This window comes from Haematobia irritans, chromosome 5, assembly GCF_050003625.1.
Source record: "Haematobia irritans isolate KBUSLIRL chromosome 5, ASM5000362v1, whole genome shotgun sequence".
Lineage (NCBI taxonomy): Eukaryota > Metazoa > Arthropoda > Insecta > Diptera > Muscidae > Haematobia > Haematobia irritans.
In genome coordinates, this window is record NC_134401.1 from 52,310,678 (window position 1) to 52,329,361 (window position 18,684).

At 33.6% G+C, this 18,684-nt stretch overlaps 1 protein-coding gene across 1 annotated transcript in view; it reads right to left on the reverse strand.

Annotated features, from left to right (window-relative positions):
* Positions 1–18,684, reverse strand: part of px (MAP7 domain-containg protein plexus) — a 220,091-nt gene that overhangs the window by 198,347 nt on the left and 3,060 nt on the right. The window lies entirely within an intron of this gene.

Here is an 18,684-nt window from a genome sequence, read left to right on the forward strand (position 1 = left end):
CTAAGTCTAAAAAGTGAATTTTACAGGAAACAAGTTGAAAGTTTTTTTGGAATTTCTCAAAAACCGTATAAGATATAAATTCACTTTCAATATAGAGACAATAGAACATGGCTAAGAATGACTTAGACCACTTTGGACCGAACAAAGCTTTTTGCCCTTTATGGATTGGAAATTTACAGTTACAATACAATAGCATTGCTACTAAAAACACTTAAATATAAAAATATATAAATAACAATTAAAAAGGATAGATCTAATTTTTTTGTAATAAATAACACTAACCCCCATTTTCATGAAACTCCGTTAGTGCTCCGTTAGCTAACGAACTTTTAAACCGTACCATGGATATATCTGTCATCTTGCCTATATATTCCACATGCCAGTTAGAAATTTAACTGCTGAAATTTTTTCAGTTAAAATTAACCGGAGAGAAGATATTTACAATTTACTTTCTATTAACTGGCAGTTAAAGCCTAACGGAGCTACAAGAAAATGGCCGTAAATGAGAATAAGAACAATATAAAACTAACTGCAATAAAAAATTACCAAAAATGACACTTAGACACAATCTACTACTTATAAAATTTCTTATAAAGGGTGATTCTTTTGAGGTTAGGATTTTCATGCATTAGTATTTGACAGATCACGTGGGATTTCAGACATGGTGTCAAAGAGAAAGATGCTCAGTATGCTTTGACATTTCATCATGAATAGCCGAACGATCTGCCACAACGTCGAATTTTCAGTGAATGGGCCCTAGAAAAGTTGGCAGAAAATCCGCTTTTTTATCGACAAATTTTGTTCAGCGATGAGGCTCATTTCTGGTTGAATGGCTACGTTAATAAGCAAAATTGCCGCATTTGGAGTGAAGAGCAACCAGAAGCCGTTCAAGAACTGCCCATGCATCCCGAAAAATGCACTGTTTGGTGTGGTTTGTACGCTGGTGGAATCATTGGACCGTATTTTTTCAAAGATGCTGTTGGACGCAACGTTACGGTGAATGGCGATCGCTATCGTTCGATGCTAACAAACTTTTTGTTGCCAAAAATGGAAGAACTGAACTTGGTTGACATGTGGTTTCAACAAGATGGCGCTACATGCCACACAGCTCGCGATTCTATGGCCATTTTGAGGGAAAACTTCGGAGAACAATTCATCTCAAGAAATGGACCGGTAAGTTGGCCACCAAGATCATGCGATTTGACGCCTTTAGACTATTTTTTGTGGGGCTACGTCAAGTCTAAAGTCTACAGAAATAAGCCAGCAACTATTCCAGCTTTGGAAGACAACATTTCCGAAGAAATTCGGGCTATTCCGGCCGAAATGCTCGAAAAAGTTGCCCAAAATTGGACTTTCCGAATGGACCACCTAAGACGCAGCCGCGGTCAACATTTAAATGAAATTATCTTCAAAAAGTAAATGTCATGGACCAATCTAACGTTTCAAATAAAGAACCGATGAGATTTTGCAAATTTTATGCGTTTTTTTTTAAAAAAAAGTTATCAAGCTCTTAACAAATCACCCTTTATAAAAATGAATTTAGGTACAATTACAATTATGCATTCTCAAGAAGTTTAATTTAAATGGCATTTAGTATGGCATAATCATAAAGTTTTTGCTTATATGTCTTTGGCATCAAATTAAAAGTCTTTAAAGAGGCGGGCAAAATATTAAACACCCGAGCAACTCTTACAAGAAACGATTTTTCTAACACAGAACATAATCTTACTAAACAGATACAAATTTCTAATATTCACGAAATCATTAGGGTCTGATCGTCTATGTTACATTCATGCAGAAATAAAAATAAAATAAATGTTTAAAACATTAGTCTCAGGCTACGTACAATATCAAACATAACTTTTGATAGAAGTGTCCAATAAATTCGAACTTTTGACAGGATGCAATTCACATAAATCCGAATAAAAAACAACGAACTCCACCAAAAATGGTAAGTCGAATGAGGACATCGATATGTACATATGTATATTTAAATCTGAACCGATTTGGACATACTTTTTTAAACAAGTAAGGAAAGTCCAAAGTCGGGCGGATCCAACTATATTATACCCAGCACCACTTTGTAGATCCACATTTTCGATACCATATCAAATCCGTCAACTGTATTGGGTGCTATTTAAATCTGACTCGATGTGGACATAATTTGTTAGACTCTTACAAAATCTATAGAATTAAAATTTATTTCGGCTAAAGCCCTGGGGTGGAACACAATGTTAATAAAAACAAGTATATACGGCAGAAAGTTCGGCCAGGCCGAATCTTATGTACCCTCCACCATGAATTGTGTAGAAACTTCCACTAAAGACTGTCATCCACAATCGAATTACTTGGGTTGCGGTAACACTTGCCGATTGCAATGTATCTTAAAAAATCCTTAACACCGTCTTCTAAATTGTAAGTTAGTCCATACGGGGGATATATTAAACAAAACAAAATTTTCTATAGAAATAAAGTTTTGACACAATTTTCTATAGAAATAAAATTTTGATAAAATTATCTATAGAAAAAAAAATTATAAAATTTTCTATAGAACTTTCTATAGTAATAAAATTTTGACAAAGTTTTCTATAGAAATAAAATTTTGGTAGATTATGTTTGGCGATATGGACCAATTTTTGTGTGATTGGCCATTGGCTATATATAACTATAGACCGATATGGACCAATTTTTGTATGATTGGCCATTGGCTATATATAACTATAGACCGATATGGACCAATTTTTGCATGGCTGTTAGCGGCCATATACTAGCGCAATGTACCAAATTTCAACCGAATCGGATGAATTTTGCTCCTCCAAGAGGATCCGGAGGTCAAATCGGGGGATCGATTTATATAATTATGGGCCGATATGGACCAATGGTTTTTAAGATACCATATACTAACACCACGTACCAAATTTCAACCGGATCGGATTAAATTTGCTCTTCCAAAAGGCTCCGAAGTTCAAATCTGGGGATCGATTTATATGGGGGCTATATATAATTATGGACCGATATGGACCAATTTTTGCATGGTTGTTAGATACCATACACTAACATCACGTACCAAATTTCAAACGGATCGGATTAAATTTGCTCCTCTAAGGGGCTCCGGAAGTCAAATCTGGGGATCGGTTTATATGGGGGCTATATATAATTATGGACCGATGTGGACCAATTTTAGCATGGTTGTTAGAGACCATATACTAACACAACGTACCAAATTTCAACCGGATCGGATGAATTTTGCCCCTCTAAGAGGCTCCGGAAGTCAAATCTGGGGATCGGTTTATATGGGGGCTATATATAATTATGGTCCGATATAGACCAATTTTTGCATGGTTGTTAGAGACCATATACTTACACCACATACCAAATCGGATGAATTTTGCTCCTCCAAGAGGCTCCGGAGGTCAAATCTGGGGATCGATTTATATGGGGGCTATATATATTTATGGACCGATATGTACCAATTTTTGCATGATTGTTATAGACCATATACTAACACCACATACCAAATTTCAAGCGGATCGGAAGAATTTTGCTCCTCGAAGAGGCTCTGCAAGCCAAATCAGTTGGTCTGTTTATATGGGGGCTATACGTAAAAGTGGTCCGATATGGCCCATTTGCAATACCATCCGACCTACATCAATAACAACTACTTATGCCAAGTTTCAAGTCGATAGCTTGTTTCGTTCGGAAGTTAGCGTGATTTCAACAGACGGACGGACGGACATGCTTAGATCGACTCAGAATTTCACCACGACCCAGAATATATATACTTTATGGGATCTTAGAGCAATATTTCGATGTGTTACAAACGGAATGACAAAGTTAATATACCCCCCATCCTATGGTGGGGGGTATAAAAATGTGGGAAACATTTAAACCTTAAGCAATTTTTAGGCAACTTCACAAAAGTGTATTTATGGTTTATCGGTCGATAGATATGTATTAGAAGTATAGGAAAATTTGAGTCATTATTAGTTGTGTTCCTTTACGTACTACTAGTTACTACTTTTACTAGTTTTTACTAGAAACCGTTCCTCAACCCAAAAAAATAGTAAAAGTAGTAAACAATTTTAAGAGAACAATGTCAAAATGCATGTCTCTTTTAAAATTTTTTTACTACAAGTTACTCGACAAATTCTTTCGAGTAAAAGTTGTAGATATGTCATGACAAAAATAATTGTTTTCAAATTTTCCAAACTAAAGTAGTTCCAAATAGCTTTTTGTTTGGAAATAAATCTGTAACTTTTTAATGGATTAAGATATTATCATAATTTTTTCTTTGTGCCAAAGCTGAAATGTTTTTCTCTATATATAGAGGTTTGTAGGTCCCTAGTGGATTCACGGGCTGGTCTATAGACGTTGGAAGTTGGACACCTCGGATGTATGAAATTTAGTGTTACTTGGCAAACGCGCGATTATGCACCGATTTTCATGATTTTTGCTTTGCTGGATAGAACTTATAAACTACCATAAAAAGATTGTGTATGTGTGCGAATATATCTAATATTTGCGAGATAGGGCCTTACAATTTATTTTTTTGCAAAATTTGAACAAAGTGGGGTCTGTATTTTGAGTCTAGAAGGACTACATTCCTTATAAAATTCTACGTATTCTGGAGGAAATTTTTGTGCACCTTTGTGCTTTAGATTTAACGTGTAGACTCCACAATTTGGAATTTCAAAACAATGCCGAACCAATACCACTTGTTTCGAAAAAAAGTACCAAAACATTGACCGACCAAAGTCGGCACACCCTTTAATGGACCAAAAGTACCTCTACGTTTTGAATTTCATGCAAATCGGATAAAAGTTTTAATGTCTATGTCATGAAGACCCCAATTGGGGGGTCGGTTCATATGGAAGCAAAATCGAAACTTAGGCCGAAGTAGTTCCATCTTCAAAATTGACCTGCATGTAGAAGAAAAAGGTGTCTGGTAAAATTTCAGCACTATAGGTTCAGTATTGAAGGGAGTAGCCTGATTACAACAGATATCCAGAGAGACATCGTCTTATAATTTCTCCCTGATCAAGACTATATATACTTTCTATAGTCAGAATTCGTTATTTGTATGTGTTACAAACGGAATGAAAAACCCCATCTTATAAGATACTGATAATATGCGCTATTACTCTACTTTATGGCCCAGAAGCCAGAGTTTTACTTTGATTAAAAATTTTGCAAAAGGAGAACTTTTTATAACAAAGTAAAAACCATAGCTTCTTTCTATCGTAATAAGGATTTCGAAGTTTCCTGCAAAAAATCTGCCATTTGTCAAAAAAATTTCGATATAAAAGTATTTAATTTACCTACATGTTTTGAAAATATTTATTCAAATCACAATGCTTCTTTTGTTTTTTATTTGACATTTTTAAAATTTTTACTATATTTTCGTTCCTGTACATTTAACAAATATAGAAATCTGAGAGGATTTTCAATATTTCTCTCTTTTACTACTTTTTACTACGAGTAAAGTAAAGGAACACACCTCTTACAAGTTTTCGACCTAGCGGTGGCGATTTTACAAGGAAAATGTTGGTATTTTGGTCATTTTTGCCGAAATCAGAAAAACTTATATATGGGAGCTATATCTAAATCTGAACCGATTTCAAACAAATTTGGCATGCATAGCTACAATGTTAATTCTACTCCCCGTGCAAAATTCCACATAAATCGGATTACAAATTTGACCTCTGTTGGTCATATGAGGGAAAATCGGGCGAAAGATATATATGAGAGCATATCTAAATCTAAACCGATTTCAAGCAAAATGACATGCATAGCTACAATATTAATTCTACTCCTTGTTCAAAATTTTAAGCAAAACTCTGGCTTCTGGGCCCATATAAGTGCATATAGGGCGAAAGATATATATGGGAGCTGTATCTAAACCTGAGCCAATTTCAACCAATATTGACATACATAATTAATATGTCAATTCTACTCCCTGTGCAAAATTTCACGTAAATCGAATTTCAACTTTGACCTCTGTGGTCATATGAGGGGAAATCGGGCTAGAGATATATATGGGTATATCTAAATCTGAACCGATTTCAACCAAACTTGGCATGCATGTCCAGAAATTTAATTCTAATCCCTGAGCAAAGTTGCAAGTAAATCTGAGCAAAACTTCGACCTTTGTGGTTATATGAGTGTAAATCGGGCGAAAGATATATATGGGAGCTATATCTAAATCTGAACCGATTTCAATAAAATTTAGCACACTTGACTATGCTCTTAATTGTACTCCTTGTACAAAATTTCAAGCTAATCAGGTTAAAAATCTGGCTTCTGTGGCCATATATGTGGGTATTTTGGACATATTTGTACAAATCGAAAGAAAATATATACAGAGACTCTTTATACAGAGACTTTTTATACAGAGACTGAACCGATTTTTAGCAAATTTCGCACACATTATCAACATATTAATGCTGTTTATGCAAAATTTTACAATGGTGATTAAGTGAGTTTAAATAGGGCGAAATATAATATATATGGGAACTATATCTAAACCCGAACAGATGTTGACTAAATTTGGCATGCATGGCTAATATCGACTCAGGGACCCACCCTAGAATTATTCTCTCTGTGCAAAATTTCAAGTAAATCGTAGTAGATTTAGTTCCCATATAAATTTTACGCCCGAGTAAAACTCATATGACCACCGCAGACCAAATTTTCACGCCGAGCCACAAGTTTCACACCGATTTCTGTGAAATTTTGTACAGGTGGTAGAATTCACACCGAATTTAGTTGAAATCGGTTCAGATTTAGATATAGCTCTCATATATATCTTACGCCCGATATGCACTTATATCTGATTTGTTTCTAATTTTGCACAAGGAGTATAATTGATAGTATCGTCAAGTGTGCCAAGTTTGGTTTAAACCCGTTCAGATTTGGGTATAGCCCCATATAAACGAAAATTGAAACATTTTGGTGCAAAGAAAATTGCATTTATTTTTTTTTTTTTTTTTGGGAATTACAAATATGAACTGAAACCTTTAAAAATTTTTAACTAATTGTTGAGTTTTGTAGCGAAGATTGTTTTAAGACTAAACCATTCCCAAAATTCGTATCAAAAATCCCCAATGTGGGGACATAGGTTAAAAATTCGGCTTGGTTGTAAAATGAGTTAAATAAATAAATAAGAAAAAAATGCGTTATTTTTTAGTAATTTGAATATTTCTCAGCTGTTTACCGGTAGAATGTTGAAACCTTTTACAGTTAGTTAGTGGACACATGGGGCTTTTTCGAAAAGAGATTACCTTAGGTTAGGTTAGGTGGCAGCTCGATGTATCAGGCTCACTTAGACTATTCTGTCCATTGTGATACCACATTGGTGAACTTCTCTCTTATCACTGAGTGCTGCCCGATTCCATATTAAGCTCAATGACAAGGGACCTCCTTTTTATAGCCGAGTTCTAACGGCGTTCCACCTTGCAGTGAAACCACTTAGAGAAGCTTTGAAACCCTCAGAAATGTCACCAGCATTACTGAGGTGGGATAATCCACCGCTGGAAAAATTTTTTTAGTGTTCGGTCGAAGAAGGAAACGAACCCACGACCTTGTGTATGCAAGGCGGACATGCTAACCATTGCACCACGGTGGCTCCCTAAGAGATTACCTTAGCAATCGGTACTTTGCCAAATGAGAATTTTTTAAAACAATTTGTATACCCACCACCATAGGATGGGGGGTATATTAACTTTGTCATTCCGTTTGTAACACATCGAAATATTGCTCTAAGACCCCATAAAGTATATATATTCTGGGTCGTGGTGAAATTCTGAGTCGATCTGAGCATGTCCGTCCGTCCGTCCGTCCGTCCGTCTGTTGAAATCACGCTAACTTCCGAACGAAACAAGCTATCGACTTGAAACTTGGCACAAGTAGTTGTTATTGCTATGTGTGTGAAGATAAATTTTAAAATTTAACTTTAACAGAGCAATTTTAACAGGTTAACAGAGCTATGTTAACGGTTAACAGAGCTCTTTTGTGTTAAAAAATAGCGCATTTGAATTTAATTTTAGATTAAAACTTAAAAAATGGCGTTGTATGTGCATTGCAATTAAAAAAACAAATCAATAATAATAGAAAACACAATGAGTAATAACTAACTTAAAGGAATATTAGGAATATATATCTCAGAACTGTTAAAGAATGGCTGGTTGCAAAAATAAGTGGTAATAAATTGATTTGTTTAAAGTATGAAATTGGAGATAGATAGGTTGATAAAACTGGTACCACATATAGCTCTCGTCGAGTGCTATCAGAAAGTACAAGAGTTATATTCCAAATTCATTTCAGATGCGAGAAATTTTGAAATTTTAGAAATCTGGAATGGCCCACTGTGCTGGAATGGAAAAAGATAGGTTAATGAAACTGGTACCACATATAGCCCTCGTCGAGAGCTATCGGAATATATACGTGTTGTATTCCGAATCCATTTCAGATTCGAGCAATTTTGAATGTAAAGTTAAACGATAAAAATCTAAAGTGGCCCACTGTGCTGGATTACAAATAGATAGGTAAATGAAACTGGTACCACATATAGGCCTTGTTGGGCGCTATTAGAATCTACAAGAGTTATATTCCGAATCCATTTCAGATTCGAGAAATTTTGACTCTAAAATTAAATTTTAAAAATCTAAAATGGCCCACTGTACTGGAATGGAAAAAGATAGGTCAATGAAACTGGTACCACATATAGCCCTCGCCGAGAGCTATCAGAATATATAAGCATTATAATTCAAGTCCATTTCAGATTCGAGAAATTTTGATTCAATAGAAAAATTTTGTAAATATGAAATGGCCCACTGTGCTGGAATGGAGACTGATAGGGCACTGAAACTGGTTTCACATATAGCCCTCGTCGAGAGCTATTAGAATGTATAATCATTACATTCATTTCAAATTCAAGAAATTTTGAAATTAAAGTTTAATTTAAATTTGAAAAATATAAACTGGCCCACTGTGCTGGACACGAAAAAGATAGGTCAACCAAACTTCTACCACAAATAGCCCTTGTCGAGTGCTATAAGAATCTATAGGCATTATATTACGAATCAATTTCAGATTCGTCGAGAGGTATCAGAATATATAATTGCTATATTCTAAATTTATTTCGAAATATTGTCAAAATTAGAAATAAAATAGACATATTTTCCTTTTGAAATTTACCTCTGTGACTGCGTAGCAAAATGTGTTAAACCTCGCTGTTATTAATATAACATAACATACTTTACTCTGAGAGTCGCTCTCTTGATTCGACTCTCAACAGATATTGTGAAAATAACATAGCAGTGTCTCACTATTAACTCAAGTATTTTTGAAATTAAATTTTAAAATAGAAAAATTAAATTTTTTCAAAATCGTAAAAAGATAGGCGAATGAAATTAACGTCAATAATAGCTCTTATCTAGACCTATCAGAATATATAAGCATCATATTACGAATCCATTTCAGATTCGACAAATTTTGAATGTAAAGTAAAATTGTAAAAATCTCAAATGACCCACTGTGGTGGACACGAAAAAGATAGGTTAATGAAACTAGTACCATATATAACCCTCGTCGAGAGCTATTAGAATATATAAGCGTTATATTCCAAATCCATTTCAGATTCGAGAAATTTTGAAATTAAAGTTAAATTTTAAAAATCTCAAATGGCCCACTGTGCTGGAATGGGGAAAGATAGGTTAATGAAACTGGTACCACATATAGCCCTCGTCGAGAGCTATTAGAGTATATAAGCGTTATATTCCAAATCCATTTCAGATTCGAGAAAATTTAAAATTAAAGTTAAATTTTAAAAGTCTCGAAGGGCCCACTGTGCTGGAATGGGGAAAGATAGGTTAATGAAAGTGGTACCACATATAGCCCTCGTCGAGAGCTATCAGAATATATAATTGCTATATTCTAAATTTATTTCGAAATATTGTCAAAATTAGAAATAAATTACGAAATATTTTCCTTTTGAAATTTAACTCTGTAACTGTGTAGCAAAATGTGTTAAACCTCGCTGTTATTAATATAACATAACATACTTTACTCTGAGAGTCGCTCTCTTGATTCGACACTCAACAGATGTTGTGAAGATAACATAGCAGCGTCTCACCATTACCTCATGTATTTTTGAAGTTAAATTTTAAAATAGAAAAATTCAATTTTTTCAAAATCGTTAAAAGATAGGCAAATTAAATTAATGTCAATAATAGCTCTTATCAAGATCTATCAGAATATGTAAACATTATATTCCGAATCCATTTCAGATTTGAGAAATTTTGACTCTAAAATTAAATTTTAAAAATCTAAAATGGCCCACCGTGCTGGAATGGGAAAAGATAGGTTAATGAAACTGGTAGTACAAATAGCCCTCGTCGAGAGCTATCAGAATTTATAAGCATTATATTCCAAATCCATTTCAGATTCGAAAAATTTTGAAATTAAAGTTAAATTTTAAAAATCCAAAATGGCCCACTGTGCTGGAATGGGGAAAGATAGGTTAATGAAACTGTTAGAACATATAGCCCTCGTCGAGAGCTATCAGAATTTATAAGCATTATATTCCAAATCAATTTCAGATGCGAGAAATTTTGAAATTAAAGTTAAATTTTAAAAATAGGATATGGCCCATTGTGCTGAAATGGAGAAAGATAGGTCAATAAGACTGGTCCCACATATAGCCCTCGTCGAGAGCTATCAGAATATATAAGCATTATATTCCGAATAAATTTCAGATTGGAGAAAGCGTGAAATTAAAGTTAAATTTTAAAAATTTAAATGGCCCACTGTGCTGGACACGAAAAAAGATAGGTTCATAAAACAGGTACCACTTATAGCCCTCGTCGGGAGCTATCATAATATGTAAGCATTATATTCCGAATCCATTTCAGATTTGAGAAATTTTGAATGTAAAATTATATGATAAAAATTTAAAGTGGCCCACTGGCCGGACTGCAAATAGATAGGTAACTGAAACTGGTAGCACATATAGTCCTCGTTGAGTACTATCAAATTATGTAATTGTAATATTCTAAATTTATTTCGAAATATTGCGAAAATTAATAAAAAAATAGACACATTTTCCTTTTAAAATATACCTCTGTGACTGTTTAGCAAACTATGTTACCCGTCGCTATTATTAAAATAACATAACATACTTTACTATGGGACTCGCTCTCTTGTTTTGTTTACAGATTCGACTCTTAACAGATGTTGTGAAAATAACATAGCAGTGTCTCCCCATTACCTCATGTATTTTTGAAGTTAAATTTTAAAATAGAAAAATTCAATTTTTTCAAAATCGTAAAAAGATAGGCGAATGAAATTAACGTCAATAATAGTTCTTATCTAGATCTATTAGAATATGTAAGCAGTATATTCCGAATCCATTTCAGATTGGAGAAATTTTGAATATAAAGTTAAATTTTAAGAATCTCAAATGACCCACTGTGGTGGACACGAAAAAGATAGGTTCATAAAACTGGTACCATATATAGCCCTCGTCGAGAGCTATCAGAATACATACGCGTTGTATTCCAAATCCATTTCAGATTCGAGAAATTTTGAAATTAAAGTTAAATTTTAAAAATCTCAAATGGCCCACTGTGCTGGAATGGGGAAAGATAGGTTAATGAAACTGGTAGCACATATAGCCCTCGTTGAGAGCTATCAGAATTTATAAGCACTATATTCCAAATCCATTTCAAATTCAAGAAATTTTGAAATTAAAGTTAAATTTTAAAAATCTCAAATGACCCACTGTGGTGGACACGAAAAAGATAGGTTCATAAAACTGGTACCATATATAGCCCTCGTCGAGAGCTATCAGAATACATATGCGTTGTATTCCGAATCCATTTCAGATGCGAGAAATTTTGAAATTAAAGTTAAATTTTAATAATCTCAAATTGCCCACTGTGCTAGACACAAAAAATATAGGCGAATGTTATTAACGCCAATAATAGCTCTTGAATAGGCCTACCAGAATATATAAGCATCATTTTGGAATTAAAGTAAAATTTTAAAAATCTCATGAAGACCATATTAAATATTAAATAAATGTGTACCTGTCGATAGTAGTGATATATGCGTTTAATGTAAAACGAGGCTATATTCTATATTCAAAAAATTCATTATTTAGTTTTGAATTCTTAAATATCCTAAATCTCCATTAATTTTTTTATATATTTTTTTACATTAAAAAACTTATTGCCAATGATATTGTCTATATATAATATAAAAAATTGAACACTCAATAAACAATACTATGCAATGCCGATTTTTATATATTAGTCATTTTAATTAAAATAGTATAAATATAAAGTAAGTACTTAAAATATTCTCCATCCCAGCACAGTGGGCCATTTCATATTTACATTCAAAATTTCTCGAATCTGAAATGGATTTGGAATATAATGTTTACATATTTAGATAGCTCTCGACGAGAGCTATATGTGCTACCAGTTTCATTAACCTATCTTTCCCCATTCTAGCACAGTGGGCCATTTGAGATTTTTAAAATTTAACTTTAATTTCAAAATTTCTCGAATCTGAAATGGATTTGGAATATAATGCTTATATATTCCAATAGCTCTCGACGAGGGCTATATGTGGTATCAGTTTCATTAACCTATCTTTCCCCATTCCAGCACAGTGGGCCATTTGAGATTTTTAAAATTTAACTTTAATTTCAAAATTTCTCGAATCTGAAATGGATTTGGAATATGATGCTTATATATTCCAATAGCTCTCGACGAGGGCTATATGTGGTATCAGTTTCATTAACCTATCTTTCCCCATTCCAGCACAGTGGGCCATTTGAGACTTTTAAAATTTAACTTTAATTTCAAAATTTCTCGAATCTGAAATGGATTTGGAATATAATGCTTATATATTCTAATAGCTCTCGACGAGGGTTATATATGGTACTAGTTTCATTAACCTATCTTTTTCGTATCCACCACAGTGGGTCATTTGAGATTTTTAAAATTTAACTTTATATTCAAAATTTCTCCAATCTGAAATGGATTCGGAATATACTGCTTACATATTCTGATAGATCTAGATAGGAACTATTATTGACGTTAATTTCATTCGCCTATCTTTTTACTATTTTGAAAAAATTGAATTTTTCTATTTTAAAATTTAACTTCAAAAATACATGAGGTAATGGTGGGACACTGCTATGTTATTTTCACAACATCTGTTAAGAGTCGAATCTGTAAACAAAACAAGAGAGCGAGTCTCATAGTAAAGTATGTTATGTTATTTTAATTATAGAGACGGTTAACATATTTTGCTAAACAGTCACAGAGGTATATTTTAAAAGGAAAATGTGTCTATTTTTTTTATTAATTTTCGCAATATTTCGAAATAAATTTAGAATATTACAATTACATAATTTGATAGTACTCAACGAGGACTATATGTGCTACCAGTTTCAGTTACCTATCTATTTGCAGTCCGGCCACTGGGCCACTTTAGATTTTTATCATATAATTTTACATTCAAAATTTCTCAAATCTGAAATGGATTCGGAATATAATGCTTACATATTATGATAGCTCCCGACGAGGGCTATAAGTGGTACCAGTTTTATGAACCTATCTTTTTCGTGTCCAGCACAGTGGGCCATTTAAATTTTTAAAATTTAACTTTAATTTCACGCTTTCTCCAATCTGAAATTTATTCGGAATATAATGCTTATATATTCTGATAGCTCTCGACGAGGGCTATATGTGGGACCAGTCTTATTGACCTATCTTTCTCCATTTCAGCACAATGGGCCATATCCTATTTTTAAAATTTAACTTTAATTTCAAAATTTCTCGCATCTGAAATTGATTTGGAATATAATGCTTATAAATTCTGATAGCTCTCGACGAGGGCTATATGTTCTAACAGTTTCATTAACCTATCTTTCCCCATTCCAGCACAGTGGGCCATTTTGGATTTTTAAAATTTAACTTTAATTTCAAAATTTTTCGAATCTGAAATGGTTTTGGAATATAATGCTTATAAATTCTGATAGCTCTCGACGAGGGCTATTTGTACTACCAGTTTCATTAACCTATCTTTTCCCATTCCAGCACGGTGGGCCATTTTAGATTTTTAAAATTTAATTTTAGAGTCAAAATTTCTCAAATCTGAAATGGATTCGGAATATAATGTTTACATATTCTCATAGATCTAGATAAGAGCTATTATTGACGGTAATTTCATTCGCCTATCTTTTAACGATTTTGAAAAAATTGAATTTTTCTATTTTAAAATTTAACTTCAAAAATACATGAGGTAATGGGGAGACACTGCTATGTTATTTTCACAACATCTGTTGAGAGTCGAATCAAGAGAGCGACTCTCAGAGTAAAGTATGTCAATAACAGCGAGGTATAACACATTTTGCTACACAGTTACAGAGTTAAATTTCAAAAGGAAAATATGTCGTAAGTTATTTCTAATTTTGACAATATTTCGAAATAAATTTAGAATATAGCAATTATATATTCTAATACCTCTCGACGAGGGCTATATGTGGTACCAGTTTCATTGACCTATCTTTCTCCATTCCAGCACAGGGGGCCATTTCAGACTTTTTTACTTTAATTTCAAAATTTCTCGAATCTGAAATGGATTCGGAATATTATGCCTATATATTCTTATAGCTCTCGACAAGGGCTATATGTGGTAGAAGTTTCATTGACCTATCTTTTTCGTGTCCAACACAGTGGGCCATTTTATATTTTTCAAATTTAAATTTAACTTTAATTTCAAAATTTCTTGAATCTAAAATGGATTTGGAATGTAATGATTATACATTCTAATAGCTCTCGACGAGGGCTATATGTGGAACCAGTTTCAATAGCCTATCATTCTCCATTCCAGCACAGTGGGCCTTTCCATATTTATAAAATTTTACTTTTTAATCAAAATTTCTCGAATCTGAAATGGACTTGGAATATAATGCTTATGTATTCTGATAGCTCTCGAAGAAGGCTATATGTGGTACCAGTTTCAATGACCTATCTTTTTCTATTCCAGCACAGTGGGCCATTTCAGATTTTTAAAATTTAATTTTAGAGTCAAAATTTCTCGAATCTGAAAAGGATTCGGAATATAACTATTGTACATTCTAGTAGTGCCCAACAAGACCTATACGTGGTACATGTTTCAGTTACCTATCTATTTGTAGTCCAGCACAGTGGGCCACTTTAGATTTTTATCATTTAGCTTTACATTCAAAATTGCTTGAATCTGAAATTGATTCGGAACACAACGCGTATATATTCTGATAGCTCTCGACGAGAGCTATATGTGGTACCAGTTTCATTAACCTATCTTTTTCCATTCCAGCACAGTGGGCCATTTTAGATTTCTAAAATTTAACTTTCGAATCAAAATTTCTCGCAACTGAAATGAATTTGGAATATAACTCTTGTACTTTCTGATAGCACTCGACGAGAGCTAAATGTGGTACCAGTTTTATTCACCTATCTATCTCCAATTTCATACTTTAAACAAATCAATTTATTACCACTTATTTTTCCAAACAGTCCTTCTTTAACAGTTCTGAGATATATATTCCTAATATTCCTTTAAGTTAGTTATTACTCATTGTGTTTTCTATTATTATTGAGTTTTTTTTTTAATTGTAATGCACATACACCGCCATTTTTTAAGTTTTAATCTAAAATTAAATTCAAATTTCCAATTTTTTTACATAAAAGAGCTCTGTTAACCGTTAACATAGCTCTGTTAACCTGTTAAAATTGCCCTGTTAAAGTTAAATTTTAAAATTTATCTTCACACACATGTTATTGCTGTAGGTCGGATGGTATTGCAAATGGGCCATATCGGTCCACTTTTACGTATAGCCCCCATATAAACGCACCCCAAAATTTGGCTTGCGAGGCCTCTAAGAGAAGCAAATTTCATCCGATCCGGCTGAAATTTGGTACATGGTGTAAGTATATGGTCTCTAACAACCATGCAAAAATTGGTCCACATCGGTCCATAATTATATATAGCCCCCATATAAACCGATCCCCCGATTTGGCTTGCGAGGCCCCTAAGAGAAGCAAATTTCGTCCGATCCGGCTGAAATTTGGTACATGGTGTAAGTATATGGTCTCTAACAACCATGCAAAAATTGGTCCACATCGGTTCATAATTATATATAGCCCCCATATAAACCGATCACCAGATTTGACCTCCGGAACCTCTTGGAAGACGAAAATTCATCCGATTCAGTTGAAATTTGGTACGTGGTGGTAGTATATGATATTTAACAACCATGCCAAAAGTAGTCCATATCAGTCCATAATCGTACATAGCCCCATATAAACCGATCCCGAGATTTGGTTTTGGAACCTCTTGGAGGAGCAAATTTCATCCGAGTGAGTTGAAATTTGGTACATTGTGCTAGTATATGGTCGTTAACAACCATGCTTAACTAGGTCCATATCGGTCTATAGTTATTTATGGCCCTCAGATAAATCGATCCCCAATCACACAAAAATTGGTCCATATCAAGTTCATAATTGTATATAGCCCCCATATAAGCGACCCCCATATTTCAATTCTGGCTCTCTACGTACAAAAAGTCCATATCGATTCGTAATTATTTGTAGACTTAACTATACATAACTTTTTTGTCTAATATATACCATGTATGGACTAAATCACAATTTAGAAAACGATGTTAAGAAGTTTTAAGATACCACAACCCAAGTAATTCGATTGTGGATGATAGTCTTTCGTAGAAGTTTCTACGCAATCCATGGTGGTGGGTACATAAGATTCGGCCTGGCCGAACTTGCGGCCGTATATACTTGTTTTTATTGTTGTTTTTTTTTTTTGTATCTCAGCTTAAAGCCATGCATTGACTAAACTACAAGTGTAGCTTAACCAACAGAGGAAAAGTATGCTTGTCAAATTTATTTGGGCAAAGCCCTATGGACTGCAAGATGGTTGGATGTACAGCTGTTTCGGAATTACCACATTCCTCATCAGCATCCTCTACTTGCAGCAAAACTATCAACCAATTATCAGAATAAATTCGGGTAATTCACTCAACCCAAAGTGAACTACACTTGAACCTCCCGAAAAAGGGTTTGATAGTCGGCTATTGTCTAAACAAAGCTGAGATAAAAAAAAACAACAATAACGATTGAAGAGAAGCCAACAATAACAAACAAAATTTTTTTTATTTTTAAAAATTTGCCGATTTTGGAATGAGATGAACTCATAAACTATTTGACCAAATTGACCGATAAAAGCTTAAAACGTATCCTTAGTTGGTGGTCTATAAGAAGCAAGTGAAAAAAGATTGGGAGAAATCTATAAAAAAAAGTTACGACAGAAAGAATGTAGGTGGTTTTTTTTCGGAAAAATTGGTCAGTTTAGCTTAAGGAAAATACCTCAGCTTTCACACAAAGAAAAAATTATGTTGATAATTTTATCCGTTCAAAACTTGCAGAATTATTTCCAAAAAAACAAGCGATTTGGAACCACTGTGTACAGTGTGGCGCATGTACGCTCTTAAATATTCAATGGAATAGCAACAGAGTTGTTCATGTCGTTCATTTTCTAAGAATTCTTATATTTTTTTTTTGTTTTTGGAAAAATAATTCCATTTTGTATTATCATCATTGGGTCACCACGTATAAACATTGAACTGTAATCCTTATCGTATTAATACCCATGGAGTAGAACACAATTTTTATCTACAATGTCATGTTTATCTAACATAAGTCAATGTAGATAAATATGGGAGAAACAAAATCTGGGGAAAAAAATATTGACCTAGTATGAAAAATTAACCAACCTACATTTTAGGATACATAATTTACACAGTATCGAGGGCCCAGCAAAAAAAATTTGAAAGTTTTTTTTAATAAACATTCAGAATTGCTCTTCTACAGATGGACTTAATTTTCACTTCCCAAGAAGTTGTTTTGAGGCGATATATAAAAATCCTTCGTGTTTTGCAGATTTCGGAATAAATTTAAATATTCTGAATTTTTCTGTATATAACAGTCCACATTAAAATCACCACTACTGAAACACTCAAACTACCGATAGAGCTCACTACGGATAAGCTTCGGAGAGTATTCGACAACAATAATATTCGCTTTTCACCGGCAACTTGAGGACTTTGTTTCTACCGCGGAGCTTATGACAAATTGCAGTGGCATTGCTCAATTCAATCCCGAAAATCTTGAGGTAGTTTATAGGATTTGGTGGCGGATATTCTCAAATTTCTAGTAGTGAAATAACTGGTAAGATCAGTCCAATATCAGGGCTATATATAGCCAACATCTGGTGACGTTATAGCTAAAATACTGTACATGAGACTTGAAGTTATTTAACAAATTTGCTTTCGTACCCATTAGATGTTAGGTTAGGTTATGTGGCAGCCCGATGTATCAGGCTCACTTAGACTATTCAGTCCATTGTGATACCAACCATTTGATGTTTGTTATTTATTTTTTTTTCGTTTTACTAGCTTATATCCCTTACTTCAGGATAAAAACACATTTTTATACGGCTGTTACCAGCGGTTATCTCTTATAGCTTTTTTTGTCTAAATTTGAGAGGTTTTTTTTTGTATAAATTTGAAAGGTTGCACTGAACTTTATATGATTGCAAATCAGATAAGGGATT